We start from the raw sequence: 12,958 nt of genomic DNA on the forward strand, positions 1-12,958 counted from the left end.
GGGAAACTTCCCTAACTGTGTGACCTCCTGAGGTTCCTGGTTTGACAGCAGGGTTTGAAACAGTCAGTATGAAACTGCAGCTGCATTTCAAGCAGGGAGGAGTGAGGCCTCTGTTTCACACTGTTAAGTTTCACAGACACAGAAAACGGAACAGTGACAACACCAAACTCACAGGTAGATCACTTTCAGTTGGTTTATTTCCTACCATAAACTGACTCTTCTCGTGGTACTTCTGTTTCTTGTTAGTTTGTTACCACAGTCTTGCCAGTTTTGATTCTTTAAAATGACTCAAAACACAATTTACTTTAGTTTAAAATGTCATTAGTTCTAGTAATAATTCCATGTAGCACCATGTCACCACCTACTGGTATTGGACATTATCTCTGTCCATTATAACCATATTTATGTTGTGCTATTTCTAATTATTCAAACTGCAATAATTAATACTTGTAAATACTAATTAATAAAATGTAGTAACTAGTTCATTTCTTTCTGTCATGAAAGACTTTTCTGCTACATCTCCTGGCCTCTGCACTCTGACGGAGCCTGTAAAGTGCTCTAATTACAGGAATTAGAGAGTTGTCACTGCATCAGAACGGATAACGACACATTTTATATTGTGTGTTATACTGAGTATAGTTAGTGCATGTTACTTACACATTAATCTGGATATGGGCTGATAACAATTTGGTTATTGCACTTCCACAAAAAAAAAAAAAAAAAAAAAGTAAGAGTGATGAAACATGGGACAGATGAAATATAGAGGATATGTTAATAATGTCCTGGAGACACCTGATTGGTTTACTGGACCTGAGGTGGCTGGATGCTGACAGAAGATAAAGGGGCCCTACAGCACAGTAGTTTAGTTTCACAATTCCATAAACTTGGGTGACTCACAGGAGACAGTTTAAAAAGACTGTATGACCCGCTAGACTGGAGGATAAGGCACTAAGGGCTACTAAGTCACACCTTAACCCAGGTCCACCCAAGACTAGCTTCTACGTACAGGTAAGCTCACAGGTAAATGTAAAGGAAATTAGACAGGGACGTGGTTTTAACTGCAATTGTACAGAATTGGGTTGGCAAAGGCAGCCAACTGCTGAAGGGCTAGGAGGAGGTGGGTGGGTGTGGCCGATAGCTGGGAGTCCGGCAGGTGAGCCAGAGAAACAGGAGGCTGCTGAAGCTCAACCACAGGAGACTGCTGTAATTTAGGAATATTGTTGCAGCTCAGGAACAGCAGATTGCTGTGGCTCAGCAGGAATAGGAGGTTGCTGCAGATCAGCAGGGACAGGAGGCTGGGACTGCTGCAGCATGGTCTCAGAATGCTGGTAGCTAGGCTGCTGGGGCCAGTGCTTGGGCTGGAAGCTGGATACCAGGGGACTTGGAGGGGCACAATGAGGCAGGCTAGCCGACTCAGGGGCAGAGGTAGACTGGAGGCTAGCAGTCCCAGGTGCAGGCCGAAGGTTAACTGACTGAAAAGCAGGCTGGCGGGGTGTCCATTGGGCTTAATCAGCAGGTGGGGTCAACACCAGCATGTTGAGGACTGGAGCTTGGGCTGGCCTGGATGGAGATGGCACCGGCAGCCCACGGGCTGAGACTTGAGATTGACGAGAGCCAGCTGGACGCGCTCTGGATCTGGTGGGTACAGTGGCAACATAGCCCAGGGAAAAGCAGTGTTGCTCACCAACAGGGTTGAAGGCTCATCTGGCAAATTGAGGTCACCCCAGTGCCAGACAGTTTCCCAGGAAAGGGTTTGTCTCTGCTGGGTCCATGACTGGTAGGATCCTTTTGTTAGGTGGAGTGGAGACAGTGGATCCAAATACAGAAGACTGTAGACAGAGCAAGGCTGAAGAATGACTTCTTTATTTTACACTTGTGCAGGCAAACACAAAGCTCAGAGTGAAACAGAATAGAGAACAAAAGATCTGAGCTGAAAACCAGGAATTAAATACAAACTAAACTGACAAGCTGGTGAGTTGCAGGTGGAATAGGAGAACACGAAGGAACTGATAGGCTGGGGAGTCACAGGATGCAGGGAGGGGGTAACGAGTCTTGACGCAGGGCAGGTGTGGAGCACAGGAACACAGAGGGGAAACACAGCAAACAGAAAACCAAAAAACCCAGAAAACACAATATAATCAAGCACAAACCGTGCCAGAACTCACATGAACAACTTAAATAAGTGCACAAGTCACATCGGGCACACACAGCACAAAAAAACTTGAGCATAGATTGCTGTTGACAAACACATGAATTAATCAGTCTGTCAAGCAGAGTGGCTTGCATATTAAGGCTGCATGTAACAACATAAATTGAACTAAAAGACAACTGCAGCTCAACATAACATAGTTATTGTTTCAGTTCACTTTAGTTCCTAAGAGAGTCAATGTAGCAAGCAGAAGTGGTCCAATTGTCCAGCGCCCCCAACAGTGAAGCCCAAATTGTCAACAATAAATAAGGGAGCGCAGAGACAGTATTAAAACATTTTAAAGGATCAAGAGGGCACAGTAGGTTTGTCTCACAAGACACAAACAAAAAAACAGAAAAGGACAATGGGACAAAATTTGTTGTTTGGTTTTGGTTTCATTTCTATTCCAAATGCTGATTTGAAGAGGAGAACAGGTTAGTGTTATCAAACAATGTGTCTTGGGTGCGTTCACACCTGTATTTAGAGCTGTCCACTTGTGATCGGATCACCCGAGACACATGTTAATGCCAGGTGTAAACAGGGCCAAATATGGCGCAGCTCAATCAGCACCTCACTGGTCACCTGGTCAGTATCACTAAAATGTTAAGGAATTACAAATCCTAGGACAGAACTCCCCATGCACAGACAGTATTTTCAGTCAGGTGCTGGTCGGTCGCAGGAACATATAAGGTGAAAATCAAAATTAACCACCGCACACTGTAATGACTTTACTGTGACTTTATTAAGAGCAAACAACGCGTTTCGTCTGTAGCTTCTTCAGGTTCGCTCAGTACTCACAGGTGTGATAAATAAATCTGAGTCACATGACTAATTATTATAGTTATTATAGTGAACATTTTACAAAGGGTAAGAAAATGAAAATATACATATTACAAAAAGCATGACGTGATTAATGTTACACAAAGTTACAAGAATTGCACCATTTTATATAATTAAACTTCATTACTTCCCGTAAACAACTGACTGAATAGGATGAGTAAAATTCCCTAAGCAGAATGGACTACAGGTCCTACAGCTGTCCTTCTACATCACTAAATGGGAAGGGTGAGTGCCAGGGGACCTAGTGGCTCATCTCTCCCTAAGAGTCCAAATAGCCTGTGGAGAGAAATACAAGTTAATATTTACATATCTCAGACAAAAACTCAAATCCTGTGTTTCATAAAGTTAATATACTCATATCACAGAAAAGAGCTCAAATACTATGTATCATATGATTAACATTTTCATATCACAGAAAAGAAATCCTGTGTTTCATTAAGTCCATAAGGTTCAATAGTATTCAATTCATAAATCCAAAACGCCTCCCTTCTTAAGAACTGGTTAATCAAATTACCACCTCTTGGATTGGGTCGCACCCTTTCAATGCCGACAAATTTGAGGGAAGTAGCTGACCCATGGTTTTTCTCCTTGTACTGTCATATGGCATAATCCATATTACCATTTCTAATGGCAGCCTTATGTTCAGCAACGCCTAGTTTGAGATGGGGCTTTGTTTGGCCTACATACATTAAGCCACATGGGCATTTCAAGATGTAAATGACATGTGTAGAGAGACGGTTAATTAATTCTTTTATGTCATATTTCTTTCCTGTATGAGGGTGATTAAATGTCTTGGTATCAAGTGTGTTTGAACAGTGTGCACATTTTCCACATCTATAATTTCCATACACTTGTTGAGAAAGCCAATTTGTTTGTGTAGGTTCCTTATACATAGAATTGACAACAGTATCTCTGACATTTCTGCCTCTTTTGAAGCAGAAACGAGGTCTAGAGGATGACAAATGATTCAAACTTGGGTCACATTCTAGGATTTTCCAGTGTTTGTTTATAATCTCTTTGACTTGGATAGATGCCATACAATATTCAGATGCAAAAGTTACCCTGTTTTCAATGTGCTTAGGGGGAGGATATAATAATACTTCCCTATCCACACAGTTAGCTTTATCAACAGCTTGATCAATGAGTGTCTGGTCATATCCCCTTTGTTTAAAACATAGAGACATTTCTGTAGTCTTAGTTTGATAATCCTCTTCTTTACTACATATTCTTCTCAACCTCACAAACTGGCCATATGGGATGTTGCTAATCATATGGTGAGGGTGGAAACTTGTAGAGTGTAGAATGGTGTTTCTGTCAGTTTCTTTACATTACAAATCCTGTCCATTTAATACAATTTTATTTTATTTTATTAATTTAAAAAAGAAAAACTGAATGTTTGACTAATTAAACTAAAATGAAAGGTCCATTTTTAAACCTGCAGTGCAGAACTTCATCTGTTACATTCAAGCCCTTGCCAAACAAGTTCACACAATGCTGATTAAGCCTATCACCACCAGATAAATCTTTCAGTATTTCACAGTATACCAGAATTTTTAATATGGTGTTGGGATGAATGCATATTGCCCATGCTCTGCCCATATAGCATGCGCAGTATGCATTCATCAGCACTAGAGAATTTTGCTGGCTGAGCAGCTAACTCCCAGTTAGCCCTCTGCTAACTTAAATGGGGATAAAATAATTTAATCATGTGGCTCTTCTAGACTTTCCAAATGTTATCAAGGATATGATCAAATCCTGATGGTGAAACAAGTCATTTCTCGGGGGTTGTGTGACACTCAAAACAATTTATCCACCGTTTTACAGCCGCAACAGTAGAGACAGAGGAGGCTACGGCAGAGCCTGTGATGTAAGCACGTGTCAACAATGTTTTTGTAATTACTCTCACTGCCAGAAGGGGGAGACAAAAGTCCCACACTCCAGCTTTAAGAATGAACTGCAACAAAAGTCAGTACAGCCTTCATTAGTGAGACTCCATTCTTTTATTTTTCAATATTTGGTATTCCCGCCTTTATTTTTGATGACAGATTCGATCCTCCAGGGCATGGATGATAATAGTCTTGCACAGATCTGTGGAAAAATGTTCTGTTATTCTTCACAGATGAATCTTTTGCTGGAGGGATCTTTTTGCTCTACTTTATGCTTTAAAATACTCCAAAGATGTTCAATTGGATTCATGTCAGGGGACATACTTGACCAGGTCGTAGTTTTCACTTTTTTCTTCTTTAAAAACTCTTGTGTGATTTTTGCAGTGTGTTTTCTTGAGACTGGGAGTCATCTTTTCATTCAGTATTTGGGTATACAAACTTTCATTCATAATGCCATCTATAAATGTCATCTCCCCTTCACTTTTCGCACTCAGCAGCCCCATATCCTCACACTCCCACCTCTACATTTCATGGTCAGCACTATGCAGTCACTGTGGTAGTCCTGGTGCCAAATGATCCAAACAAATTTATTTTGGTTTTAACTGAACAAAGAATGTTCTGCCAGTATTCAGCAGGCTTCTTTTCATGTTCTTTGGCAAAGTTTAATCTTGCAATTTTGTTTGTTTTGTGAGCAATGGTTTTCTTTTTGGATGTTGTCCGTAGAGGTTGACTTCATGCAACTTTTATTGCACTGAGGTTTAATTTGCAGCCTTTATTTTCAATTTAGTCTATCTAGGCTATTTGTTTTTAATTACAAATGCACTCCACCCTAAATATACTACAATTATTGTAAGATAGAAGATACAATGTTGAATCATTTAACATTTTAGTGATAATGCACAGGGGTGTACTCAGTTTTGTTATATACTGTATACTGTACATAAAGACACTTGCAACTTTTGGTTAAAAAAAAAATCAATAGAGGAATAGCGTGGGCAATGAAAAAGCTAACAGGTAGCATCTCCCTAGCATCCTGTAAGGCTAAACGCTCAGTTCTGGAGTTATCTGTACCTGGCATCTACAAGTGGTGACATTAATACCAAGTAGGGTTGCAGAGGTATCACAGTATAGGCTACTATGGGGTGAAGAGTGACGGTTATCATACCATGTACATTTGCTTATTACCAGTTTTGTAAAACAAACCAAAAAGAATGCAACGGAGTGGAGAATCTCACCTGCATGTGCATCTCCTTTCCTCCTCGACAGCCTGTCAGACTCAGGCCTCGGCAACACACATATGCAGCAAAGAAATGGCAAAGAGGAGCGAGACTGATGCCACCAATCCCATCCCCCAAAAAGAAGTTGAAATCAGCAGTGTAAGAATATTTTGGATATCGCAAAAAAAATGAACATGGAGTTGTCATTGAGGACAGATATCCAATTTGTAAAAAATGTGGACACAAAGTGGCTGCCAGGAGGGAACACTACCCTCTGTGCAGATCAAAGTAAATGTTCTATCTATAACTGTAATCCTTAACGAAAAACGTGCACATTTGAACATCGGTCATAAAATGTGCTATTGAAATAATTTTCCACATCACAGCTCCCGAATACATCTGCATTGTCTGTCCATTCAGTAACCTCTGACTTACAAACAGACACGCGCTGACCCTGATCTGACCCCATAAAGAAACACATACAAACTTTCCTGGCTTGGGGGGCTGACATAAGTGAATGTGTGAGAGAGTCAGTATTAAAATCCGCTGGCCAAGTAAGCCAAATATTTGATCATTTTCAAGCAGAAATCAAAATAATGGAGGGTTTGTGTGTGTGAGCATCTGGGCTAACTCAGCTGATACATGAACCAACACATGTTACCTGTTCCACTGAAACCATTATTGATTTGATTTGATTTGATAAATACCACTGTTGGGACTCAATCAGGAGCAGGTTTGGTTATTAGCAATAAAGTGGTCCCACTACATAAAAAAGGAAGCAAATACAACCCAAGCAACTACAGACAAGTATCCATTTCAAGTGCTCTTTCAAAGATAATCGAAATAATTGTACAGGAACAGATGAATGAATACATTTCAAACAGTAGGCTAACCTTTTATATGAGCTGCAATCAGGTTTTCGAGAACATGCTGGCTGTATCTAACAGACCTTATTAGAAGAGAAGTAGATGAACAGAAGTTTTGTGGTATAGTCATGCTGCATTTGCAGAAAGTATTTGCATTTGCAGATCACAGCATTTTGTTAATGAAATTAAGAGCCATGGGTTTCAGAGGGCTGTCCCTAAATTGGAGCCAGTAATGCCCATCAAATTGTACCTAAATGGTTGATGTTAATGGGATCCTTTCAGATTCAAGAATCATGGGATGTGGGGTGCCACAAGGTGGTATCCTGGGTCCTCTATACATTTTGTTATATATAAATGACTTAAAAGCAGCCGCCTCATGCAATCTTTTTTTGTATATATATATATTTGTGTATGTATATGCTGATGATTCTGTTGTATTGGTAGCACTGGTCTTTTTGGTTCTAAAATAAAATTAGCAAGGTCACCAGGTTTTAAGGTCAAAGTTGGAGAGTTCCATATAACTGCTTGGCTGTTATATGGAACAGGTTTTTATCAGGTGAAAATATAGCCTTAAAATCCCTCACCAAAAAAATCAAAGAATTAAATTTTTAGCCAGACAAGCTATCTTTCTTGACAGCTCAATTCTTCAAACACTAGGTGGAGCTCTAGTTCAAAGTCATTTTGATGACGCTGCCATCTCTTGGTACACTGGATTATCACTACACCTCAAAAACAAATTACAAAAGGCTCAAAATAAATTGATAAGGGTTATATTAAAAGTCCATCGACATACACATCTTGATCCTGCACATTTTAAAAAGCTTAACCGATTGACAGTGGGAAAAAAGAACCATTCATATTAAGACATTGCTCATCTACAACATTGTTAAAAAAATGGCACTCAAGTACTTAATTATTTCTCACTACTAAGAGACAATAATGGCTACTTTACAAGAGGTAGCATAACAGATTTAATACCTTTTCGATTTAATAGCCTGATGGGCAAAAACAGATTTCTGTACAGTGCAGCAGTCCAGTGAAATAATCTGCCCACAAATCTGAAGAGAAGAGAAAGGGAAAAAGGGAGAAAGTGACATAAAGTGGTAGTGACCAGCCAGGTAAAAGAGGGAGTGACATAGGAATAACATGGCTACAAATGGTTAAAATTGAAGCAGCAGACATTGATATACTGACTTTTAGTCCCTACAATGTGTTAAGCTCCAAAAATACTGGATCCTACCATTCCTATAATGCAACATTGGACCCTGACTGGTAGGTAACCATCAATGTCTTTCAAACTCCACACACAGATGCTTTCTGTCACTACTTTGTCATCTCCAAGTCCAAGTCCAAAACCTGATGACATCACTATATGACATCATCAGGATTATTTTGTCAGACTTGAGAAAGCTTCCTCAGAGCTGCAGCAGACATCATACAGCTATTTTCACAGACTGAGTAGTACTAACCATGACTAGTAAACTGACCTTTATATATAAAACTGGTGGACTACCCCTTCAAGAAAAGACAGGATAGTTAAATTCAACACACCCCTGACATTCTTGACTGCAGTCTTAGGTAAAGGCGATATGAATCCTGCCCACACACCAGGCAGACTGCATTCTTGGCCCGAAACACAAGTGGAGGAATGGTCTGTTTCTGCCAATCAGATGTTATTTCCTGATGGTTTTGATAAATGACTTCACAAAACAAGCCTGGAAAACACAGCTGTTCTTAAAATGAAATTAAAAACTGCCATTTCCATTACATGCACCTTTGATGGAAGTTAAAATCATAACTTAAATTGAATTCAAATGCAAATTTAAAATTCACTTCATCTTTTTAAATCATCAAATTATCTGTCAGTAGATCTTTTATTTTCATATAAGCAGTAGTGATTGATTTTCAAATGTAAAGATGAAACGTACATTTTTTGTGATTTCACGTGTACAGCCCCAAACATCCATATGAAAGGTTTACAGGCTACGGTGTATATTTTTGAAGAACTGTGGGGAGATAAATTGAAATACTTGGGAATAGACTGAATATGCACTATCTCTCTCTATTATTTCTCTATATAAAGCAAGGAATCTCTGTTGTCTGTTTGTCTGCCTGTATGTATGTTTGTCCTTCGCATATTTAAAAAAAAACGTTTATCCCATCTGCCTCATACCTGGGAGATGTATTGCTGGGGACCCAAGGAAGTGAAGTGTTGAGTGTGAAGTTCTTTGGATGAGCAGTTCTCAAGAAATATATATAAAAATACCTCATAAACAACATTGATTTGCTTCTTCTGCCCATGGAGTCAACAAGTGGAAATATGGACAGTGCCACTCTGCCATTGCAACCCACCTTGTGGTTGGAGGTGGGATTATGTCTGTAGTTATAATGACTTGAAAAAGTTTAAGAGACTCAAGCTCTACTATTGAACTGTGTACTGTGAACGAAACTTGGTATGTACATTCAATTCAATTAGGATGTGTCAGACACGTTTTGAATGGGCACTTCAGTTCATCTTACTAAAAAGCAAGGAATCTCTGTCTGACTGTCTGTCTGTATGTATGTGTGTCCTTCGCATATCTCGAGAACAGTTCATCTGATCAACTTCACACTTGGCGAGTGTATTGCTGGTGATCTGAGGACGTGCAGTGTCAAATTTGGTACAATTTGGACACGCAATATGTTTAATAAACTTAGAATAAACGAGCAAACAAGCCATTTACCTCTGTGTCTGAGTGCAGTGGGGGCTGTTTGATATAAACAGTCACATCACAGCAGGACAGGACTTCTGGACTCTGACTCAACTTCACACTTGGTGAGTGTATTGCTGAGGACCCAAGGAAGTGCAGTGTTGATGGTAAATGGACTGTATTTGTAGTGCGCCTTTCTAGTCTTCCGACCACTCAAAGCGCTTTTTACACTACGAATCACATTCACCCATTCATAAGCTGAATGGGTACCATGCAAGGTCCCAACCTGCCCATCAGAGGAAACTAATAATTCACACTCATTCTCACACTGATGGCACAGCCATTAGGAGCAATTAGGGGTTAAGTATCTTGCCCAAGGACACATCGACATGCATACTGGAGGAGTTGGGAATCGAACCAACAATCTTCCGATTAGTGGACAACCTGCTCTACTTCCTGAGCCACAGCCGCCCCAAAGAGTGTGAAGTTGTTTTGGACACGCGACACGTTTAATTAACGGAATAAACAAGTGAACAGCTAGCCACTCAGCTCAGTGTCTGAGTGCAGAAGGGACTGTTTGATATAAACATCATATCACAGCAGGGTGGGGCTTCTGGGCTCTGACTTGCTGAGCAGGACAAAGGCTTGCACTCAGTTAAAGTGCCTGAGCGAGAAGAACAAGCATACACAGAAGAAAAAACAGAGGTGGAGGCAGTAAAACCAGCCAATAGGAGTACACATGTTTGAATGGCAGCAGAATCAACCAATGGAAGGCTGTGAACTGCTTCTATGGTTCAACCTCTGTTAAGTCTCACTGGTGAAGTTTCTGTCTGGATTCAACCATTTAATTTATTAATTCATTATCATTTTAATTGCTATGTTTTTTGTCAGTTGTTACATACATATGCGGTTCTCCAGAAATAATAAGCAATCGGCCCATTCCGAACAGGCACATTTTGAACGGGTACTGCACTAGTATACTGTAATTACCAATATCAAATTCCAAATGTAACTGGTATGCCATCTGTCAAATATAATTGAGGAAACAATATGGATCTTGATCACAGTTCAGGTCCTATACATAGTCAGAACAGGACAACACTGGAATCTAAGTGACGAAAGCTTTTTTATTAATATGACTAGGTTAAAACCTAGTATATGGCTAGATTGTGTATGAAATAGAGGTGTAAGGGTATGCAAAAGTTATTTCAGAGTAGAATAAATATAAGATGTGACATCCTGTGCTTTGCCAAAAGGTTCCCCTCAGGTGTGTAGGCTGGCTTTCACAACATGAAATCAAAGGAAACTAAATGAGTGCAATCCGAGTTCTCATTCAACTTTGTTATTATTTTTATTTTCAGCAGCAGGAGTAAAACCCTAAGAAATAATAAGGGCCTTGACATTGATGAAGCAGTCATATGCTAGATTGTATGTTGCCACTGCTTTCAGTTTTGAAAATTGACCAACCTTGGTCTCGTAGCTTCTGCTTCTACTTTGTGACAAGGGTTCCTTTGGAACTGTGACAAATTTGAACTGTGATAAACTATGTTAACTCTGTCTTATCTGTCTATCTGATACTGTCTTCTTGCTCCCTCCCCCTGTCCTCTTCTCCTTTCTCCTGTCCTGGTCATGAAAAGGATGCAATCAGCACATGCCAACCAAAATCTAACCAAATCTCTCATTTTTTGATGTGATGATTATATCATAAACACATATTTATCAGTTATTTTATACATAGACTTGACCAATTATTTGAACACGCCAACCAATATCAGATTATACAAAAACAAACTATTAATGCACTATTCCATCACAGTGATTACAGGTTAGCTCTTTGCATTTTGATATATGATATAATTCCTTTTGGAAGATAAATGTTGCTTTCATAGATGAAATATTGCAATTGCAGCTGCCACTTTAGTTTGTCTAAATGTAAAGTGAAGCTTCATGTTTTTACTGAACATAACAACAGCGCTGCCTCTGGGGCTCTATATGTACAGATATCACCAAATTTCAATAAATATAAATGTATTAAAATGAGCAGATCAGTCTACATTAAATTTCGTTTTATTTTATTAACAGTTTGGATTTTTATTAAAGCTATATTACTGACTGAATAACATAATTTACTGCATCTCTCTGTCAATGAGGTCATTTTTGAGCTTTGAGTTGAGATTATTCTGTCACATATACTATACATATCCATATACCATGTAGTTGGAATGCACTACATACTCAATTTGACATCATACTTTGTATGAATAGTAGGGGAGACCAGGGACAGTTGTAACACTTTTTGCAATTTTCCTGATAAATCAAAAAATATTTACACTGGAATAGTCCATTTGCTTTCTCTGGGAGTTTCAAATGTGGCTCCTTTTTTGTAAGCAAGAAGACACTCTAAGTGAGCCTGTGCAGAGTGAGTGTAATCACTGTAGCTTGTTTCTGATTGGAGGAATTCAAGATGTTACAACCGTCCCATGTTACAACTGTCCCTGGTCTCCCCTACGTTACTAGGCGGTTCCGAACAGAGCCAGTCAGTCAGTCAGTCATCCAGTCACGGACAATTATAGGGCTGGCCCGCTGTTGTGGTCCAGCCAAAAAACACACTTGTAGGGAAGTTGCTGTGCAAAACAGTCATGAGGAAGTGTGCAACCATTCTCAAACTGTGTGTGTGTGTGTGTTGTATTGTTCCCTGTCATGAAGCCACAACGTTAAGCAGAGACCAATTGCAGCCAGGGGGAAGTGGAATCCTACATGATGTCAGACCATGCAGTGTGTGTATGAGTGAGAGGAATAGTAAGCTAAAACAGAAATGACGGAGATGGATCGAGAGTATACAGAGGAAAATGTTGCTATACTGTCTGTATTCTTCATTCTGAGATTCTAACTCATTTTGAATTCCCTTTCTTCCCTTTGTGACTATATTAATGTTATACTTAAATAATAATAAAGTCCCTGTAATAATGTTCACCTGTTTTAACTCATTATCCCCACTATCTGCCCCTTACTGTATGACTGTTATACCGTTGTTGCTCTAGAATAATGTGATCTATACCAGTCAGTGCCAAACATGTAGGTGTAAATCTGCCCAAAGAACAACATGTCTCTTAAAAAAATAATGTTGAAAAGAAGGAATGATGTGAAGGGATAGAGAGCCTGCAGCATGAGTGGGAGAAAGACTGTGGTTTTTAGCTGGACTCCATAACAGTAAGAGGAGAGTGGGACTGTGCATGAATCATGTGGAACTGCTCTGGAAGCAAACTGCATT

Source organism: Thunnus thynnus, chromosome 14 (assembly GCF_963924715.1).
Source record: "Thunnus thynnus chromosome 14, fThuThy2.1, whole genome shotgun sequence".
In the NCBI taxonomy this organism is placed as follows: domain Eukaryota; kingdom Metazoa; phylum Chordata; class Actinopteri; order Scombriformes; family Scombridae; genus Thunnus; species Thunnus thynnus.